General features: G+C 48.0%; 4 non-coding genes and 5 pseudogenes across 4 annotated transcripts; all 9 read right to left on the bottom strand.

Moving 5' to 3' along the window:
- Nucleotides 1–10,534: 10,534 nt before the first annotated feature.
- LOC134545589 (U2 spliceosomal RNA) lies at nucleotides 10,535–10,725 on the bottom strand. The gene has a single exon (XR_010078651.1). It is a non-coding gene; the product is annotated as a U2 spliceosomal RNA (small nuclear RNA).
- A 410-nt stretch (nucleotides 10,726–11,135) lies between these two features.
- On the bottom strand, nucleotides 11,136–11,300 carry LOC134545585 (U2 spliceosomal RNA; annotated as a pseudogene).
- A 656-nt stretch (nucleotides 11,301–11,956) lies between these two features.
- Nucleotides 11,957–12,149, bottom strand: LOC134545587 (U2 spliceosomal RNA). Its single transcript, XR_010078650.1, has one exon. It is a non-coding gene; the product is annotated as a U2 spliceosomal RNA (small nuclear RNA).
- Nucleotides 12,150–12,559: 410 nt separating this feature from the next.
- Nucleotides 12,560–12,724, bottom strand: LOC134545584 (U2 spliceosomal RNA; annotated as a pseudogene).
- A 656-nt stretch (nucleotides 12,725–13,380) lies between these two features.
- Nucleotides 13,381–13,573, bottom strand: LOC134545586 (U2 spliceosomal RNA). The gene has a single exon (XR_010078649.1). It is a non-coding gene; the product is annotated as a U2 spliceosomal RNA (small nuclear RNA).
- A 410-nt stretch (nucleotides 13,574–13,983) lies between these two features.
- On the bottom strand, nucleotides 13,984–14,148 carry LOC134545583 (U2 spliceosomal RNA; annotated as a pseudogene).
- A 657-nt stretch (nucleotides 14,149–14,805) lies between these two features.
- LOC134545581 (U2 spliceosomal RNA) lies at nucleotides 14,806–14,998 on the bottom strand. The gene has a single exon (XR_010078648.1). It is a non-coding gene; the product is annotated as a U2 spliceosomal RNA (small nuclear RNA).
- A 410-nt stretch (nucleotides 14,999–15,408) lies between these two features.
- On the bottom strand, nucleotides 15,409–15,573 carry LOC134545582 (U2 spliceosomal RNA; annotated as a pseudogene).
- Nucleotides 15,574–16,229: 656 nt separating this feature from the next.
- LOC134545588 (U2 spliceosomal RNA) lies at nucleotides 16,230–16,408 on the bottom strand (annotated as a pseudogene).
- Nucleotides 16,409–22,330: the final 5,922 nt, after the last annotated feature.

Below are 22,330 nucleotides of genomic sequence, written 5' to 3'. Positions count from 1 at the left end.
GAAAGCTATTTATTAGCAATATCTCAAAACCCTTTACAATATTAAAAACACATATTAGGAAATGGAAAAAGGGGCACCTAGCGCCCGGAAAACCAAAGATTATGGGAGAATTAAAGTGAAACTAATCCCACCGTGCCCCTGGGGCCGGTTCCCTCCCTCAAAGGCGGGAGGTAAGAAGTTACGTTAAAAGGGGAACTAGTCCCCGCAAGTCACTAACTAGACTAAAAGAAAGAAGTTACGTTAAAACAGAACTAGTCTGTTGCAAGAAAAGAAAACAAAAACCCTCTTAAGATATAAAATATTCACGAACAAGGAGCCTAGCTCCCCGCGGTCCTTAAATAATTAAACACACATATGCACTTTTACCACAACTAAATTTACTCCGGGGAGTAGCCCCTCCTGAAGTTACTTAAGATATTTTAGTTTAATGGGCAGGCTGCCTGCCCCAAAGAAACCCAGCTATGGCTGCCCCCCACCCTCTACATCACAGTGCCTCCATACTGCTCTCCTAACAAGCTATTAGGGCATGCACACTTGGCCGGCCTCAGAGAGACCAACCAAACATGGACACCAGAAGGTATTGAAGTCCCTACAAGCCACGACGCGGTGCCGCCCCAGCCAGGGTACGGCCCTATACGCCGTGGCCCCCCCCGCCCCCACCGCATCACTCCGAGGAATGACACGATGAGGGCGGGAGCCTAATGGTTAACCTGACTGTAATTAGGTTCTGAATGCTGGCCTACAGTTTGTGCACAATCCCTGTTGTGTGCAAGACCAGGCCTGGGCAGGGGTGTATTTCCCACTCCTCTTTAAGATTTATGATAGTTAGGGGAGTGAATTTAAACATTAATGTAGAAGTGCCAGTTGTTGTGGCCATGCATTATTACAAAGAACAAGCACCAGATAAATTGAAAGTAAAAAGGGTGGCAGCCTTAGGGGCACTAAAGGCCTGCTCATGACAGACCCTTACCACCCAGTCACCTCAGGTCAGTCCCGCACACACACTTGGGGGCCTTCCTACCACAGATGCTAGATGTTAAATTGGCATAGTAGCCAATGCAAGGATAAATCTTGTAAACAAGCATTCAGTTATTGCTGTTGAGAAGTAGAAGTTAAGGTTGAGAACAGACTTTGGCACTGGCCTTCAACTTGCAAATCTAAGCATGCCTTAAATACTTCATGTTACACTTGGGAAAGGAAATGAATGAAGATACACAGCAGAGAAATAAAAATTATACAGAGGGTCTAACCCTCACAAACTTAAATAATGATCAAACCTGTAAGAGAAAAGAGAAACATACATAGCACTGAAAAAGAAAATTAATGAAAAATAAAAAAATAAAAAAATTAAATTTTTGCTAGAAGAGCTCGCACGAAGCGTTATACAAGGTGTCTAACACCTGCAAACTTAAGATATTTCAAGTAATGATGTTATATGTGGAGTGAAGCTCTGGGCTGAAAACTTTTAAATATTAGACATTGTGCAGAGTATTGATGGAAAACAAGGTGTCTAACACCTGCAAACCTTAAGTAACATCATTGTAGAATACATAAGTTTTAATAAACTACACAAGGTGTCTAACACCCACAAACTTAAAATATCTCAGATGGAGGGGGCAAGCTGTTCAGAAGTAACAAATAATAACAATTTAAAAGAAATGATTGTTTTAGACTATTTAGATAGTATTGTTTACCAGGGAAAATTAGATTGCAGTTTCTTGAAAGGGGTTGTTTTAGGTTGAATGTTGTTTTTATTATTGGGGAGAGGAGAAAGTCATTAGTTTTGAAAGTGATGCTACGATGGGTGGTTTAGGTGAATTTTACTGTATTGTGTGTTAGGTAGGATGTTCAAATGTAATTAGTTGTGTGGTAGTGTTTACTATTTGTTACAAGTGTTTGGGATATTATTTGGCATTTGATTTAGTAAGTCAGAGGTTAAAAGTGTGCTATTTTACTAGTGGTTTTTGTATATGGGATTAGAAGAAGTTTGAAATTATTGAACTGAGGGGTGATTTATTTAGGTGTCTGGTGATGCTGTTGTTTTATATTTGTGTTTTATGGCAGTGTTAAGCAGGTGCACTAGGTCAGGGGGGAATTATTGTAATTAAATGCATATGGCTCTATTTTAATTGTGATTTAGGTGTTGAGTTGTGGTGAGGTGGCTGCTAATGATGCATGACTATTTTAGAAGCAGAGGCAGATTGAAGTGTGTTGAGAGGGGGAGATTCAGGTTAATTGTTATTATTGGGGATGGGAGAAAATAAATCATTAAACTGGGGAGTGATGTTACGACGGGTGGGTTTAGGTGAGTTTAACAATATTGAGAGTAAGGCGGGTCATACATGTGTAATTAGTTTTGTGGTGATGTTTACTAAGAGTTACAAGTGCTTGGGTTATTGTGTGGCATTTTAATTAATAAGTTAGAGGTTGAAAGTGTGCTATTTTGACTAGTGGTTTGTATATATGGTATTAGAAGAAGTTTGTTATTATTAAACCGAGGAGTGATTTATTTTAGGTGTCTGTTGTTGCTGTTATATTAATTGTACGTTATTGTGCTGGAGACAAAAATGTTAGGAAAGTTTACAATGTCAGGGGGAATTATAGTTAGTGACCGCATGTGGCTCTATGGGGAGTGCATTATATTAGGTGACTGGTGTTTTATTTCTTTTTTATGGCAGTGGCTGCATATGTGCTATTAAGTTTACAAATTCATAGGGAAATTATTGTTATTAAACGTGTGTGGCTCTATTTTAATTGTGAGTTAGGTGTGGTGTTGTGCTGGGGTGGCTATTAATGGTGCATGACTATTGTGGAAGCAGGAACAGTGGCAAATTTAACTGTGGTGTAAAATAGGTAGATATTATTATTGCGTGGTGGAGATTGCAAGTGTGAACAATGATGGCATTCAGGCATGATTGATACTTCCTGGTAGGGTGGGGGGCAAAAGCGTCCTCGTCAACTAAATCTAGGGGTCCAACCACAACATTATCGGTCCAACACTTAGACGTCCGCACACAAACACACATTGGCACACGACAGGGCCCGGACAGGCACCCTGCTCCCACGCTGATCCCGCGGCGGAGTGCTGGGGCACTCGGGCCTCTGCTTCAGTTTTCTGCAGAGGGGCTCACAAGTCCCCCCTTCCACCGGTGATCCAACGGTGGGAGGCTGGTGCCTCCATGGCCATCTACTTCTGTGTTCAGCGGGGAGGGCACCTGCGTCCCTCCCCTTCCACCGGTGGTCCAACGGTGGAGCGCTGGTGCGCTCCGGCAGCACTTCTGTTTTCGTCGGGGGGGCTCTCAGGTCCCCCCCTTCCACCGGTGGTCCAACGGTGGGGGGCTGGTGCCCCCAGCGGTGCGGCGCCGAGTGGCCGATTGTTGGGGCACGAACCACGGTGTTGCGGGCACCGCGGCTCCAGCGCCCGGGGCCCACATCATGGTTGTGGTCCTGGTCTGCCCCTTGGTCGACGACCACCTTGTCCTCTCCCACGGCCACGACCCCGGACTGCGGGGGCCTGGTCTGGGACTGGTTGCGGGTTGGCAGGCGGCGCCTCCACCTGGTACTGACGGTGGCCCGTGACGTGCTCGGTGTAGATGTCACGGGACCACCTGATGACGTCAGACACCATGAGGTGCCGCATCTTCCGTGCGTACCTCCAGCGGACACGTAACTGCTGGAGGACGTAGTCGTTGCACGGGTCCCAGGATCCGAGGGACCCGACAACGAGGGCCTCGTTGAAAACTGTGTAGCCCTGCGCAGTCAGTGTGTCTGCCAACCCCTGGTATTTCGTCGTCTTTGTGGTCCGCACGAGATCCAAAGCCTGGCTCCGGTTCTCGAACGGGACCGCGACATCCACTATGGAGATCTTCTTCCTGGGCTCGTCCACGACCACCAGGTCAGGACGGAGCAAGGACCCGGTGTGGGGCACGGCACGGTTCACCCGCACCTCCACGCCCGGGTCCCTCGGGATGGCAGCGGCCAGCCTGTGCAGCACCGAGTTGTGGCGGTGCTGCCAGGCGGCGGAGTGGCGGCCGCAGTGGTTGAGGACGTGCGGCAGCGTCTCGTTGGGGTGAAGACACCGCCGGCACATCTTGTTCCTCGCTGGTCCTCGCAGAGCTCCATTCAGGGGCACCACGTTGAGACGTGCCCTGTGAATGAAGCGCCATTCTGCGAAGCGAGTAAACTTGCCATCCCGGAGGAAGTGGGAGCTGGCGGGGTTCCGGGAGACCGGTTCCATGGCCTTCCCCTGATCTGGAAGGGCCACGAGTCTCCTTCTGTACTCCTGGCGCCGGGCCGTGGCCAGACGCCGGTAGACTTGGGAGCGTGCCCCGGGACCGACCAGGATGCGGCCCGCGGCACTTTCAGGTGCGGGGATTTCCATCTGGACCTCCTGGAGCTCCTCACTCCAGCGCCATTTCGTTCCTGTGCTCTTCTTGAGGCGCCTTCCTGCACTTCGTGTGAAGGTCCAGTGGTTCCCCAGGGCGCCACCATCACGGTTGAACTCGCCCTCGGTCTCCCCGTTGAGGAACCCCACCATGTCATCTTTCGAAATTTCCTGCTTGCCCAGCTTCTGCTTTGTTGTCTGGAACAAGCTGGCCCACGCCAAGTCTTTTACGTCAGGGTCCTTGCACGTCAGGAGCCTGTAGCCATGCGTGACCGTGGCCAAGTCACACATGTCTGCGAGTGGGAGGAGACCAGCTCCCCCCTCATGCGTTGGGGCGTGGACGATGAGCGGAGTGGCACGCAAGGGGAGGTGCATCCACTCCTTGCAGTACTTCTTCATCTTCTTGTCGAACCGCGTCACCACAGCTTTCCTGACGCGGCCTCCCCTCAAGATGAATTGCAGCCTCGACTGGAGGAATGTCGAGACTGCGTTGATCTTCTGCCAGGGGGCGAGGAGACTGGCGTGGATCTTGTCGAGATCTGCCCCCATGGCTTCCACTTCTTGCTCGGGCGACTGGGCATTCCGGTAACCTGTCGAAACACCCAGGTGACGATACGTGTCGCCCTCAGCGAGTGCGGCGATCGGGACCCCGGCAACCTGCATCACGGTGGGTTGCACCCCAGGTTGCGCTCCAGGCTGGCGCATCACCCGGCGACCGGTCCTGCAGTCTATGTGAAGTGATGCGCATTTTCTGGGCTTGAAGCGCAAGCCGGCCCAGTTACCGGCCTCGTTGACCCCATCCAGCAGGGTCTGCAGGCTCTCGGGGTCCCGCCCGATGAGGACGATGTCATCTGCGTAGGCGAGGATGGCGTGGTGGTGCTCGAGGACAGAGTAGCCCAACTCTTCCTCCCTTCTGGCGGCCGTCCTCAGCACTGCCTCCATGCTGAGGTTGAAGAGAATGGGGCTGAGGGGACAGCCCTGACGGACGCCAGCACGGATCGGGATCTCCTCCGTGAAGCCATCCTCGGAACGGACCCGTGTCGTCCCGCCGTGGTACAGGTCCGCGATGAGGGCACGCAGCGTCTCGGGTACCCTCATCTCTGTGAGCGAGTGCTGGATGTACGCGTGCGGGATGGACCCGAACGCGTTGGCGAGATCCAGCCAGGCGATGGCGACCTCGCGTTTCTTCGCCCTGCAGTCATCCAGGATGGACTGCAGGACAAAGTTGTGCTCCAAGCAGCCCTCGTACTCCATGAAGCCCTTCTGCTGCTTGGAGATGCGCCCCGTCCGGGCAGCCCACGCGCCCAGGCGGGCAGCGACCACCGACAGGAACAGCTTGGAAATGGTGGTGCTGAGCGCAATCGGACGCCAGTTGTCTGGGACGTCCTTGTCGCCATCCTTGTAGATGAGGACCGTGTTGGACCTCTTCCACGATCCGGGGACACGATTGTGGGCGTGCACTGCGGTGTAGAGGGCCGCAAGCACGTGGCAACCTGGGTCAGCCCTCTTCAACAAATTGTACCTGATGCCATCCTGCCCAGGTGCCGTGTTCTTGGTGCGGGCGAGCTTCTTCGCGACCTCCCTGGTGGTGAATGGTCTGGCCAGCTCGTCCACTTCCTCCTCTGTCGGATCATCGTGTGCCAGTGCGCAACCTGCAGGCGTGGGACCCACTTCGTAGCCATGGTCTGAGAATGTCTCTGTGAAGTGGTCCTGCAGGCGGGCTCCCGCAATCCGGCAATAGGGAGACTCTGTTTCCAGGATCTCCTGCATCGCCTTCTTGGGGTTGGCCCTGTACAATTTCTGGATCTTGGCGGCGGCCTCCCCGTCAAATGCAAATGCCGGCCGCCGCCTGCGCTGGCGGGCGGGGTTGCCGGGCCCTCTCCGGCCACCCCTCGCTCCTTCGCCACCCACCCTGGAGCACGTGCCGCGCCCCCCTCTTCTTCTCGTACCTTGAGGGCGACGACAAACTCCGTGTACTCGTCGCAGACGTGCTCCAGGGATTCCCAGTCTTCCTCGGCTGCCGAGATCCGAGCCATCCACTCCAGCTGGACTTGGCTGGGCCGGACCTCGGGTTCGCCGTCTTCTCCTTCGTCTTCCGAGGCGGACTGGTGGTCTGCCGCCTCTGCTGGGCGTCCTCGGACCTGGTGGCGGTTCTCCCTGGGCTGCTGGCCGTGACGCGCCCGGGGGACCTCCTCTCGTACCTCCCGGGCATTCTGGGTGGGCAGCCCCACGCCAGGACCAGACAGCTCCCGCGCGGCCGGGGGAGGCCGCACCCTCCCCCCGACCACGCCCACAGTTGGCTCCACCGGCGCCGGCACCTCCGCCTGCACCGCCGCGTCGGCAGCCTCCTGCTCTGGGGCGACGTCATCCTCCGTCTGCGTCCCCATCTCACATCTTCCTGGCAGCTCCTCATCATGGTCTGGATCAGTTTGGGTTCCTCCCTCCGAGTGCAGGAGTGGGAACCTGATGAGGTGGGCTGGCACCACGTGCAACTCCGGTGCAGTCCGCTGCTCAGGTGTGCTTCCCCCAGGAGACATACTGGGGGCATCTCCGGTCTGCCAGTCCCTGGGTGGCAGACCCTCTCCTCTCTCCTCCTCTACTCCGATGCACTCCTGCTCCGGCGCCGGCGCTGGGACATCCTCCCGTTCGGTATAGGAGGGACGGCACGCCGGGCCTGGTGATGGCCTCGGGTGCAGCGGCAGCATTCTGGACAGAAGCTGGGCCGCCTCCTCCTCGTTGGTGGTCACCTGCGGGAGCGCAGGTGCCGGAGTCCCTTTGGGTGCCGGTGATCCAGGGAGGGGTGTCGTGCGGAGCGACAGTGACAGCTTCTTCCTGCGGCACAGAAACAAAGCCTCCCTCCCCGTTGCATCGTCGCGCGCCGGCGTGACGGGTCCAGGTGATGTCCGTCTCTTCTTCCTGGGGGGCAAAACAACACATGTCTCCTGGCCTTCCTCTCGTGCAGGCGGAGAGAGACGGTGGGAGGGACCAGGCACCGGAGACGGCAGCCGCGGCGGCAACGGCCGGGGCTGCGGATCATCAGCGTCTTCATCTGAGGAGCGCCGTGCCTCCCGCCGGGCCACACGAGCAGGTGGAGTCCGTGCTGGCGCGCCCAGGCCTGCCTCTCGCGCCTGGCGTGCCGCGAGTCTCCGCACCTCAGCTCTGTGGACGTTGGCAACGTGGTTCTGAGCCACCCTCAGCGGATATCCAGCGCCCGAAAATGCGGAAGCACAGAACCTGCAGCGGAACTCCACCGCAGTCACCTCTGGGTGGTGTCGCTTCATGTGCTTCCACATGTCCGACCATGCTGAATACCGCCCCCGGATCCTCAGCCCGAAGCCATGCGTCCCACAGAGGATGCACGTCAACTCGGCCGGTAGTGGCACCGGCACGCGCAGGCACCCCGGCTCACCCGGGTCACGCACCAAGGACACCATCTCCCGAACGGCAACCCTCTCATCCTCCTCCTCATCATCAGACGCGAGATCCGAGTCCGTACCATCCGCCTCCGGCAGCGCCGGCTCGATGCCCCGGCCCGGGTGCACCGTCTCAAAATGCAGCCTTGCTGCCCTCAGGGACCGGATCTCTTCGTGCGGCCTACAAATCTCACAGCGAAACCATAGCCCCGCAGAGTCATGCGCCCGGCGCACATGCGCCGCCAGATCAGCCAGTCGTCCGAAGACAGACCCGAACTGCTGAAGCCGCACACACGCAGGGCACTGGATCTCCTCTGGGGCCGGCAACGCCACGAAGCTGGGACGCACGGGCATCCTGAAAAACACTTACACTAACAAAAAGAGAACAACACAGCCGCACAGCAGCAAACAACTAGATCTGTAAAAGAACAATATATACAAACTCTTATAACAAGATAACACTAAGGGTATGTATAGAGTACCCTGAAAAATAAGGAAACAATAGACTCTGAAAATATAACAATTAACCACCTAACAATATATAGAACTCTACTAAAGTATAAACTCTGAAAGGTAAATAAAACTCTACTTAAAACTAATCAGGTACAGGCCACTAAAAAGAAAATATCACAAGTCACAATCGGTGGGGCTGCTACTTGGTAAACCAAGAAGCAACAGTCAAATCCGGGGGTGCAGCGGCAAGCCGAGTGCCGGGCTAAGAGTCAGGCACTCTTCTCCTGGGCAGCTGTAAACAGACAAGCGACGACCGCTTCTGGAGCAGTTCGCTGTCCTGAGAAGAACTACACAGGCGGCTCAAGACACTACAAGGTCACTGGTTGTGCCCTAGGTTTCTGGAACACTAGGGGGGTGTACAAATGTGTCAAGGGCTGGGCCTTACAACACAAGTACACTAGAGTGCTGGAAGGAGCAAAACACAACAACAGAACACTTACAAAAGTCGCAACACAAATACTAGCACAACACAGACAAGAGACAGTTACTCACTTACCGATCAGCACTACAAAGGAAACAAAATATACAAACAAATAAGACAGGTACAGGTGCTTGAAACTAATTAATTAAATAAATATGGTTGAGGTGATGCTATAAGAATGTAAATGGAATTAAGTTAAAAGATTCAACAGCAAGATTTGAGATGTATTGGTTAATTACTATGGATAAAAATGAAAAGGTAAATATATTAAATCTGCAAGAAAATTAAGGAATATTCAATTAATTAAATAAATATTATAATAATAATAGATAGATATATTCAATAAGTATTACTTTAATTACCAATTAATAGTTACTCTGAAAACAATATGGCGTATTTAATCAGCAAGGTAAATATAGAAATAAATAGTACTTTAATTTATTTTAGCTAATTCGAAAGAAAGCAATATGGCGGATTCAAGCACAAAAACAAGTCACTGAACAATTACAATAAACACAAGACAAACACAACACTCAACCCCTGGTGTGCATATCCATGGACACGAACAGGAAGTCACATGCGAAGCATCTGTGAAGAAGAAGGAAGTTGAAAAATGGCGACCGACCTCGCTAAATAACTCAACCACGAGGTCGCGAAAAACTGAATTTAAAGTTAAGCAGACAAAATACACTGAAACTATTAATGGGAAAAATTAAATCTCTGAATATGGAATTATTTACTGCCCCTAGTTATGAATTCAAATCAGAATTAAACACGATTACACTAGATATGCCTGGGCACAAGGCAATATAATTATCGCGAGCAAAGTGAATTTAAGCCAAAATAAATACAGAAATTACTTTAAATGTTGAACAATTGAATTATTAATATGGGAAAATTGAGAGACAGGCAAAAACTTAACAGAAACTATAGGATGCACACAGATTATTCACAAGGGACTGTCGGCCATTGAACACACACAGTCAGGAGACAGGACAAAAACAATTACACAGGCTCAAGAAAAACAAGATACACTTGGGAAGGGGTTCCAAAGGCCTTTAGGGGCGACGATCTTCGACTGTAGTTACGCGACTCGCCTTGAAGGTATTAGTTAAATTGAGGAAAAATTAAATGTGGTATTTGCCCGAGCTAAAAAATTCAAACACAAGGGCGAGACTGTGGGTAGAAGTTAAATGTTAAACAGCAAGATCAAGTACAGGTATTAATTAAATGTGGTTATTTAAATATAGGAACTGCAGTAAAAAGATTGACTCTAATTTAATATATATATGAAAAGCAACTAAATATTATTCGGAAAAATGTATTACTGAAAAAGAATTTAAATAAACAAAATTATTTTGGGTGAACAGTAAAAGCTACGAGTCACGAATGCAAGTTACAGTCGGGAACCTGAAATGGGGCTTACATAACAAAACACTGAGTTGCAGGAATTACTAGGTGATAGTTTGGCACTTGGAAAATTAAAGGCGAGATAGGTAGTTACTTTACTTTAACAGGTACAAAAAGCTATGCAGATATTAACAAATTAAATGTAACAGTTAAACTTTAAATGTTTGCAATAAAAGATGGCCGCGATTAACGAATTTAATTCAAATAAACAAACAACAAATGGCCAGACAAATAGAAATTCAAATAATTAATGCAAGATGGCCGAAAGCTTGCAGAAAGAAAACAAGTAAATAAACAAGATGGCCACAAGAACTTACTTAAAAACAAAACACAAGTGCCAGACTACCACCTACCTTATCTCCATGTAGTTCCCCATGTCCTCCCTAGGCGCAGCAGCAGTCGATCCATCCTCGGAACTGCTGGAAGTATGGTCGTTTCGTGCCGGAGTGAATACAGCACGAACACCTCTGCGACGATCTTTTCTTGAGCACAGTTATTTAACTAATCACTTCTCGGGGCTAGATCATTAAGCTGATAAGAACAGATACTACACTTTGATCTTAGCCAAAAGGCCGAGAAGCGATAACAATCCTAATGAACCAGGAGCTATATGGGCTCCCTATTACTAAATCAAATGCTATAACAAGGTCTACTGACTTCCATAAACGACTGTACACTTTCGACGAGCCGTCATACTCTACACCACACATGCACAAGCATGGTCTGTACATTGATAATATCTTCAATACAGTGACACGAGGTATTACAATCCAAATGAATCACTATTCACCAGCAATAAACAAAAAACTTGGTATATCCATAACAACGCTCTTACAATTACCGTACTTTCCACTTGCTGCAGCACAAGCTGGTCCCTTAGATTAACTGCAGTTTCAATAAGGCAAGAATGATTCTCATGGGAGAGTTGACTTTATACATTACATTTTAATTGTCAATATAATTTTATCTAAACAGATATTTAACGTTGCCTAAGCAATGTGCCCCCATGCTGGCATGCACTAGGCAGTGGCCAGCAGGGTCAATCGCACTCCCCGGACCAGGTCCGGGGGCAATCCGTCACAAAAAATGCTGCCAAGACAAAGTGTAGAAGAATCGCAGATACTACACTTCGATCTTAGCCAAAAGGCCGAGAAGCGATACTACACTCTGATCTTAGCCGAAAGGCCGAGAAACATCCCTTAAAATACACATCAAAATTAATATTGCACATTGTAAAACTCCATTAACCAAACACATGTAGTTCAACAGATAAAAAAAAGTCAATACAATTCATACAAATATTAACATGAGTAATGAATAACAATAATAGTAATAAAAGGTTTCACAACAAGCCTTAACCACACACTTACATAAACTCACGCATCGACATGACAAAATACATTTTCAATACATCATCATTATTATCATTTAACACTGCCTAATTGTTAATTATATTGAATTTTTTCTCACACAGCTAAATTTATTAAACATTCACAACAAGCACTACATTGTATGATAAAATAAAATAATTAATTCCTATTATTCTGCACACAAAATTGCTAAGTTCCTACATGTTCTCGCATTCCAAGTTCGTCCCTTGGGCATCCTTGTAGTTCCTGTTCGGCCGCCCCTGGCAGCACCTACTGGATCAGCTTTCTCTTCCTCTTCATTTGTTGAATGTACACACGACTTTTCTGTATTGTCTCTGCACTTGGGCACATTACATTACAACAATCAATTTTTCACTATCATCCATTCTTACAAGTTGGTAACAATGTTTATTACATTTAAAACAAACTTAAAGTTTATTACATTTTGTGGTGGGCCGATCCCGGTGGTACTGCAATACCGGGCCAACCCGCGGCGGAGGTGGGGCAAGCCCCTAGCACTCCGCCCTGTTCCAAAAATCAGTTTAATATTCTGGTCCTGCGATGCAGGACGTATCAGATATTAAGCTGATAAGAACAGATACTACACTTTGATCTTAGCCAAAAGGCCGAGAAGCGATAACAATCCTAATGAACCAGGAGCTATATGGGCTCCCTATTACTAAATCAAATGCTATAACAAGGTCTACTGACTTCCATAAACGACTGTACACTTTCGACGAGCCGTCATACTCTACACCACACATGCACAAGCATGGTCTGTACATTGATAATATCTTCAATACAGTGACACGAGGTATTACAATCCAAATGAATCACTATTCACCAGCAATAAACAAAAAACTTGGTATATCCATAACAACGCTCTTACAATTACCGTACTTTCCACTTGCTGCAGCACAAGCTGGTCCCTTAGATTAACTGCAGTTTCAATAAGGCAAGAATGATTCTCATGGGAGAGTTGACTTTATACATTACATTTTAATTGTCAATATAATTTTATCTAAACAGATATTTAACGTTGCCTAAGCAATGTGCCCCCATGCTGGCATGCACTAGGCAGTGGCCAGCAGGGTCAATCGCACTCCCCGGACCAGGTCCGGGGGCAATCCGTCACAAAAAATGCTGCCAAGACAAAGTGTAGAAGAATCGCAGATACTACACTTCGATCTTAGCCAAAAGGCCGAGAAGCGATACTACACTCTGATCTTAGCCGAAAGGCCGAGAAACATCCCTTAAAATACACATCAAAATTAATATTGCACATTGTAAAACTCCATTAACCAAACACATGTAGTTCAACAGATAAAAAAAAGTCAATACAATTCATACAAATATTAACATGAGTAATGAATAACAATAATAGTAATAAAAGGTTTCACAACAAGCCTTAACCACACACTTACATAAACTCACGCATCGACATGACAAAATACATTTTCAATACATCATCATTATTATCATTTAACACTGCCTAATTGTTAATTATATTGAATTTTTTCTCACACAGCTAAATTTATTAAACATTCACAACAAGCACTACATTGTATGATAAAATAAAATAATTAATTCCTATTATTCTGCACACAAAATTGCTAAGTTCCTACATGTTCTCGCATTCCAAGTTCGTCCCTTGGGCATCCTTGTAGTTCCTGTTCGGCCGCCCCTGGCAGCACCTACTGGATCAGCTTTCTCTTCCTCTTCATTTGTTGAATGTACACACGACTTTTCTGTATTGTCTCTGCACTTGGGCACATTACATTACAACAATCAATTTTTCACTATCATCCATTCTTACAAGTTGGTAACAATGTTTATTACATTTAAAACAAACTTAAAGTTTATTACATTTTGTGGTGGGCCGATCCCGGTGGTACTGCAATACCGGGCCAACCCGCGGCGGAGGTGGGGCAAGCCCCTAGCACTCCGCCCTGTTCCAAAAATCAGTTTAATATTCTGGTCCTGCGATGCAGGACGTATCAGATATTAAGCTGATAAGAACAGATACTACACTTTGATCTTAGCCAAAAGGCCGAGAAGCGATAACAATCCTAATGAACCAGGAGCTATATGGGCTCCCTATTACTAAATCAAATGCTATAACAAGGTCTACTGACTTCCATAAACGACTGTACACTTTCGACGAGCCGTCATACTCTACACCACACATGCACAAGCATGGTCTGTACATTGATAATATCTTCAATACAGTGACACGAGGTATTACAATCCAAATGAATCACTATTCACCAGCAATAAACAAAAAACTTGGTATATCCATAACAACGCTCTTACAATTACCGTACTTTCCACTTGCTGCAGCACAAGCTGGTCCCTTAGATTAACTGCAGTTTCAATAAGGCAAGAATGATTCTCATGGGAGAGTTGACTTTATACATTACATTTTAATTGTCAATATAATTTTATCTAAACAGATATTTAACGTTGCCTAAGCAATGTGCCCCCATGCTGGCATGCACTAGGCAGTGGCCAGCAGGGTCAATCGCACTCCCCGGACCAGGTCCGGGGGCAATCCGTCACAAAAAATGCTGCCAAGACAAAGTGTAGAAGAATCGCAGATACTACACTTCGATCTTAGCCAAAAGGCCGAGAAGCGATACTACACTCTGATCTTAGCCGAAAGGCCGAGAAACATCCCTTAAAATACACATCAAAATTAATATTGCACATTGTAAAACTCCATTAACCAAACACATGTAGTTCAACAGATAAAAAAAAGTCAATACAATTCATACAAATATTAACATGAGTAATGAATAACAATAATAGTAATAAAAGGTTTCACAACAAGCCTTAACCACACACTTACATAAACTCACGCATCGACATGACAAAATACATTTTCAATACATCATCATTATTATCATTTAACACTGCCTAATTGTTAATTATATTGAATTTTTTCTCACACAGCTAAATTTATTAAACATTCACAACAAGCACTACATTGTATGATAAAATAAAATAATTAATTCCTATTATTCTGCACACAAAATTGCTAAGTTCCTACATGTTCTCGCATTCCAAGTTCGTCCCTTGGGCATCCTTGTAGTTCCTGTTCGGCCGCCCCTGGCAGCACCTACTGGATCAGCTTTCTCTTCCTCTTCATTTGTTGAATGTACACACAGACTTTTCTGTATTGTCTCTGCACTTGGGCACATTACATTACAACAATCAATTTTTCACTATCATCCATTCTTACAAGTTGGTAACAATGTTTATTACATTTAAAACAAACTTAAAGTTTATTACATTTTGTGGTGGGCCGATCCCGGTGGTACTGCAATACCGGGCCAACCCGCGGCGGAGGTGGGGCAAGCCCCTAGCACTCCGCCCTGTTCCAAAAATCAGTTTAATATTCTGGTCCTGCGATGCAGGACGTATCAGATATTAAGCTGATAAGAACAGATACTACACTTTGATCTTAGCCAAAAGGCCGAGAAGCGATAACAATCCTAATGAACCAGGAGCTATATGGGCTCCCTATTACTAAATCAAATGCTATAACAAGGTCTACTGACTTCCATAAACGACTGTACACTTTCGACGAGCCGTCATACTCTACACCACACATGCACAAGCATGGTCTGTACATTGATAATATCTTCAATACAGTGACACGAGGTATTACAATCCAAATGAATCACTATTCACCAGCAATAAACAAAAAACTTGGTATATCCATAACAACGCTCTTACAATTACCGTACTTTCCACTTGCTGCAGCACAAGCTGGTCCCTTAGATTAACTGCAGTTTCAATAAGGCAAGAATGATTCTCATGGGAGAGTTGACTTTATACATTACATTTTAATTGTCAATATAATTTTATCTAAACAGATATTTAACGTTGCCTAAGCAATGTGCCCCCATGCTGGCATGCACTAGGCAGTGGCCAGCAGGGTCAATCGCACTCCCCGGACCAGGTCCGGGGGCAATCCGTCACAAAAAATGCTGCCAAGACAAAGTGTAGAAGAATCGCAGATACTACACTTCGATCTTAGCCAAAAGGCCGAGAAGCGATACTACACTCTGATCTTAGCCGAAAGGCCGAGAAACATCCCTTAAAATACACATCAAAATTAATATTGCACATTGTAAAACTCCATTAACCAAACACATGTAGTTCAACAGATAAAAAAAAGTCAATACAATTCATACAAATATTAACATGAGTAATGAATAACAATAATAGTAATAAAAGGTTTCACAACAAGCCTTAACCACACACTTACATAAACTCACGCATCGACATGACAAAATACATTTTCAATACATCATCATTATTATCATTTAACACTGCCTAATTGTTAATTATATTGAATTTTTTCTCACACAGCTAAATTTATTAAACATTCACAACAAGCACTACATTGTATGATAAAATAAAATAATTAATTCCTATTATTCTGCACACAAAATTGCTAAGTTCCTACATGTTCTCGCATTCCAAGTTCGTCCCTTGGGCATCCTTGTAGTTCCTGTTCGGCCGCCCCTGGCAGCACCTACTGGATCAGCTTTCTCTTCCTCTTCATTTGTTGAATGTACACACGACTTTTCTGTATTGTCTCTGCACTTGGGCACATTACATTACAACAATCAATTTTTCACTATCATCCATTCTTACAAGTTGGTAACAATGTTTATTACATTTAAAACAAACTTAAAGTTTATTACATTTTGTGGTGGGCCGATCCCGGTGGTACTGCAATACCGGGCCAACCCGCGGCGGAGGTGGGGCAAGCCCCTAGCACTCCGCCCTGTTCCAAAAATCAGTTTAATATTCTGGTCCTGCGATGCAGGACGTATCAGATATTAAGCTGATAAGAACAGATTTGAAAGCTATTTATTAGCAATATCTCAAAACCCTTTACAATATTAAAAACACATATTAGGAAATGGAAAAAGGGGCACCTAGCGCCCGGAAAACCAAAGATTATGGGAGAATTAAAGTGAAACTAATCCCACCGTGCCCCTGGGGCCGGTTCCCTCCCTCAAAGGCGGGAGGTAAGAAGTTACGTTAAAAGGGGAACTAGTCCCCGCAAGTCACTAACTAGACTAAAAGAAAGAAGTTACGTTAAAACAGAACTAGTCTGTTGCAAGAAAAGAAAACAAAAACCCTCTTAAGATATAAAATATTCACGAACAAGGAGCCTAGCTCCCCGCGGTCCTTAAATAATTAAACACACATATGCACTTTTACCACAACTAAATTTACTCCGGGGAGTAGCCCCTCCTGAAGTTACTTAAGATATTTTAGTTTAATGGGCAGGCTGCCTGCCCCAAAGAAACCCAGCTATGGCTGCCCCCCACCCTCTACATCACAGTGCCTCCATACTGCTCTCCTAACAAGCTATTAGGGCATGCACACTTGGCCGGCCTCAAGAGACCAACCAAACATGGACACCAGAAGGTATTGAAGTCCCTACAAGCCACGACGCGGTGCCGCCCCAGCCAGGGTACGGCCCTATACGCCGTGGCCCCCCCGCCCCCACCGCATCACTCCGAGGAATGACACGATGAGGGCGGGAGCCTAATGGTTAACCTGACTGTAATTAGGTTCTGAATGCTGGCCTACAGTTTGTGCACAATCCCTGTTGTGTGCAAGACCAGGCCTGGGCAGGGGTGTATTTCCCACTCCTCTTTAAGATTTATGATAGTTAGGGGAGTGAATTTAAACATTAATGTAGAAGTGCCAGTTGTTGTGGCCATGCATTATTACAAAGAACAAGCACCAGATAAATTGAAAGTAAAAAGGGTGGCAGCCTTAGGGGCACTAAAGGCCTGCTCATGACAGACCCTTACCACCCAGTCACCTCAGGTCAGTCCCGCACACACACTTGGGGGCCTTCCTACCACAGATGCTAGATGTTAAATTGGCATAGTAGCCAATGCAAGGATAAATCTTGTAAACAAGCATTCAGTTATTGCTGTTGAGAAGTAGAAGTTAAGGTTGAGAACAGACTTTGGCACTGGCCTTCAACTTTGCAAATCTAAGCATGCCTTAAATACTTCATGTTACACTTGGGAAAGGAAATGAATGAAGATACACAGCAGAGAAATAAAAATTATACAGAGGGTCTAACCCTCACAAACTTAAATAATGATCAAACCTGTAAGAGAAAAGAGAAACATACATAGCACTGAAAAAGAAAATTAATGAAAAATAAAAAAATAAAAAAATTAAATTTTTGCTAGAAGAGCTCGCACGAAGCGTTATACAAGGTGTCTAACACCTGCAAACTTAAGATATTTCAAGTAATGATGTTATATGTGGAGTGAAGCTCTGGGCTGAAAACTTTTAAATATTAGACATTGTGCAGAGTATTGATGGAAAACAAGGTGTCTAACACCTGCAAACCTTAAGTAACATCATTGTAGAATACATAAGTTTTAATAAACTACACAAGGTGTCTAACACCCACAAACTTAAAATATCTCAGATGGAGGGGGCAAGCTGTTCAGAAGTAACAAATAATAACAATTTAAAAGAAATGATTGTTTTAGACTATTTAGATAGTATTGTTTACCAGGGAAAATTAGATTGCAGTTTCTTGAAAGGGGTTGTTTTAGGTTGAATGTTGTTTTTATTATTGGGGAGAGGAGAAAGTCATTAGTTTTGAAAGTGATGCTACGATGGGTGGTTTAGGTGAATTTTACTGTATTGTGTGTTAGGTAGGATGTTCAAATGTAATTAGTTGTGTGGTAGTGTTTACTATTTGTTACAAGTGTTTGGGATATTATTTGGCATTTGATTTAGTAAGTCAGAGGTTAAAAGTGTGCTATTTTACTAGTGGTTTTTGTATATGGGATTAGAAGAAGTTTGAAATTATTGAACTGAGGGGTGATTTATTTAGGTGTCTGGTGATGCTGTTGTTTTATATTTGTGTTTTATGGCAGTGTTAAGCAGGTGCACTAGGTCAGGGGGGAATTATTGTAATTAAATGCATATGGCTCTATTTTAATTGTGATTTAGGTGTTGAGTTGTGGTGAGGTGGCTGCTAATGATGCATGACTATTTTAGAAGCAGAGGCAGATTGAAGTGTGTTGAGAGGGGGAGATTCAGGTTAATTGTTATTATTGGGGATGGGAGAAAATAAATCATTAAACTGGGGAGTGATGTTACGACGGGTGGGTTTAGGTGAGTTTAACAATATTGAGAGTAAGGCGGGTCATACATGTGTAATTAGTTTTGTGGTGATGTTTACTAAGAGTTACAAGTGCTTGGGTTATTGTGTGGCATTTTAATTAATAAGTTAGAGGTTGAAAGTGTGCTATTTTGACTAGTGGTTTGTATATATGGTATTAGAAGAAGTTTGTTATTATTAAACCGAGGAGTGATTTATTTTAGGTGTCTGTTGTTGCTGTTATATTAATTGTACGTTATTGTGCTGGAGACAAAAATGTTAGGAAAGTTTACAATGTCAGGGGGAATTATAGTTAGTGACCGCATGTGGCTCTATGGGGAGTGCATTATATTAGGTGACTGGTGTTTTATTTCTTTTTTATGGCAGTGGCTGCATATGTGCTATTAAGTTTACAAATTCATAGGGAAATTATTGTTATTAAACGTGTGTGGCTCTATTTTAATTGTGAGTTAGGTGTGGTGTTGTGCTGGGGTGGCTATTAATGGTGCATGACTATTGTGGAAGCAGGAACAGTGGCAAATTTAACTGTGGTGTAAAATAGGTAGATATTATTATTGCGTGGTGGAGATTGCAAGTGTGAACAATGATGGCATTCAGGCATGATTGATACTTCCTGGTAGGGTGGGGGGCAAAAGCGTCCTCGTCAACTAAATCTAGGGGTCCAACCACAACATTATCGGTCCAACACTTAGACGTCCGCACACAAACACACATTGGCACACGACAGGGCCCGGACAGGCACCCTGCTCCCACGCTGATCCCGCGGCGGAGTGCTGGGGCACTCGGGCCTCTGCTTCAGTTTTCTGCAGAGGGGCTCACAAGTCCCCCCCTTCCACCGGTGATCCAACGGTGGGAGGCTGGTGCCTCCATGGCCATCTACTTCTGTGTTCAGCGGGGAGGGCACCTGCGTCCCTCCCCTTCCACCGGTGGTCCAACGGTGGAGCGCTGGTGCGCTCCGGCAGCACTTCTGTTTTCGTCGGGGGGGCTCTCAGGTCCCCCCCTTCCACCGGTGGTCCAACGGTGGGGGGCTGGTGCCCCCAGCGGTGCGGCGCCGAGTGGCCGATTGTTGGGGCACGAACCACGGTGTTGCGGGCACCGCGGCTCCAGCGCCCGGGGCCCACATCATGGTTGTGGTCCTGGTCTGCCCCTTGGTCGACGACCACCTTGTCCTCTCCCACGGCCACGACCCCGGACTGCGGGGGCCTGGTCTGGGACTGGTTGCGGGTTGGCAGGCGGCGCCTCCACCTGGTACTGACGGTGGCCCGTGACGTGCTCGGTGTAGATGTCACGGGACCACCTGATGACGTCAGACACCATGAGGTGCCGCATCTTCCGTGCGTACCTCCAGCGGACACGTAACTGCTGGAGGACGTAGTCGTTGCACGGGTCCCAGGATCCGAGGGACCCGACAACGAGGGCCTCGTTGAAAACTGTGTAGCCCTGCGCAGTCAGTGTGTCTGCCAACCCCTGGTATTTCGTCGTCTTTGTGGTCCGCACGAGATCCAAAGCCTGGCTCCGGTTCTCGAACGGGACCGCGACATCCACTATGGAGATCTTCTTCCTGGGCTCGTCCACGACCACCAGGTCAGGACGGAGCAAGGACCCGGTGTGGGGCACGGCACGGTTCACCCGCACCTCCACGCCCGGGTCCCTCGGGATGGCAGCGGCCAGCCTGTGCAGCACCGAGTTGTGGCGGTGCTGCCAGGCGGCGGAGTGGCGGCCGCAGTGGTTGAGGACGTGCGGCAGCGTCTCGTTGGGGTGAAGACACCGCCGGCACATCTTGTTCCTCGCTGGTCCTCGCAGAGCTCCATTCAGGGGCACCACGTTGAGACGTGCCCTGTGAATGAAGCGCCATTCTGCGAAGCGAGTAAACTTGCCATCCCGGAGGAAGTGGGAGCTGGCGGGGTTCCGGGAGACCGGTTCCATGGCCTTCCCCTGATCTGGAAGGGCCACGAGTCTCCTTCTGTACTCCTGGCGCCGGGCCGTGGCCAGACGCCGGTAGACTTGGGAGCGTGCCCCGGGACCGACCAGGATGCGGCCCGCGGCACTTTCAGGTGCGGGGATTTCCATCTGGACCTCCTGGAGCTCCTCACTCCAGCGCCATTTCGTTCCTGTGCTCTTCTTGAGGCGCCTTCCTGCACTTCGTGTGAAGGTCCAGTGGTTCCCCAGGGCGCCACCATCACGGTTGAACTCGCCCTCGGTCTCCCCGTTGAGGAACCCCACCATGTCATCTTTCGAAATTTCCTGCTTGCCCAGCTTCTGCTTTGTTGTCTGGAACAAGCTGGCCCACGCCAAGTCTTTTACGTCAGGGTCCTTGCACGTCAGGAGCCTGTAGCCATGCGTGACCGTGGCCAAGTCACACATGTCTGCGAGTGGGAGGAGACCAGCTCCCCCCTCATGCGTTGGGGCGTGGACGATGAGCGGAGTGGCACGCAAGGGGAGGTGCATCCACTCCTTGCAGTACTTCTTCATCTTCTTGTCGAACCGCGTCACCACAGCTTTCCTGACGCGGCCTCCCCTCAAGATGAATTGCAGCCTCGACTGGAGGAATGTCGAGACTGCGTTGATCTTCTGCCAGGGGGCGAGGAGACTGGCGTGGATCTTGTCGAGATCTGCCCCCATGGCTTCCACTTCTTGCTCGGGCGACTGGGCATTCCGGTAACCTGTCGGAACACCCAGGTGACGATACGTGTCGCCCTCAGCGAGTGCGGCGATCGGGACCCCGGCAACCTGCATCACGGTGGGTTGCACCCCAGGTTGCGCTCCAGGCTGGCGCATCACCCGGCGACCGGTCCTGCAGTCTATGTGAAGTGATGCGCATTTTCTGGGCTTGAAGCGCAAGCCGGCCCAGTTACCGGCCTCGTTGACCCCATCCAGCAGGGTCTGCAGGCTCTCGGGGTCCCGCCCGATGAGGACGATGTCATCTGCGTAGGCGAGGATGGCGTGTGGTGGTGCTCGAGGACAGAGTAGCCCAACTCTTCCTCCCTTCTGGCGGCCGTCCTCAGCACTGCCTCCATGCTGAGGTTGAAGAGAATGGGGCTGAGGGGACAGCCCTGACGGACGCCAGCACGGATCGGGATCTCCTCCGTGAAGCCATCCTCGGAACGGACCCGTGTCGTCCCGCCGTGGTACAGGTCCGCGATGAGGGCACGCAGCGTCTCGGGTACCCTCATCTCTGTGAGCGAGTGCTGGATGTACGCGTGCGGGATGGACCCGAACGCGTTGGCGAGATCCAGCCAGGCGATGGCGACCTCGCGTTTCTTCGCCCTGCAGTCATCCAGGATGGACTGCAGGACAAAGTTGTGCTCCAAGCAGCCCTCGTACTCCATGAAGCCCTTCTGCTGCTTGGAGATGCGCCCCGTCCGGGCAGCCCACGCGCCCAGGCGGGCAGCGACCACCGACAGGAACAGCTTGGAAATGGTGGTGCTGAGCGCAATCGGACGCCAGTTGTCTGGGACGTCCTTGTCGCCATCCTTGTAGATGAGGACCGTGTTGGACCTCTTCCACGATCCGGGGACACGATTGTGGGCGTGCACTGCGGTGTAGAGGGCCGCAAGCACGTGGCAACCTGGGTCAGCCCTCTTCAACAAATTGTACCTGATGCCATCCTGCCCAGGTGCCGTGTTCTTGGTG

This window comes from Bacillus rossius, unplaced genomic scaffold (assembly GCF_032445375.1).
Source record: "Bacillus rossius redtenbacheri isolate Brsri unplaced genomic scaffold, Brsri_v3 Brsri_v3_scf802, whole genome shotgun sequence".
NCBI lineage: Eukaryota > Metazoa > Arthropoda > Insecta > Phasmatodea > Bacillidae > Bacillus > Bacillus rossius.
Note: the sequence above shows the minus strand (reverse complement) of the source record. Positions and strands in the feature narration are given on the sequence as shown.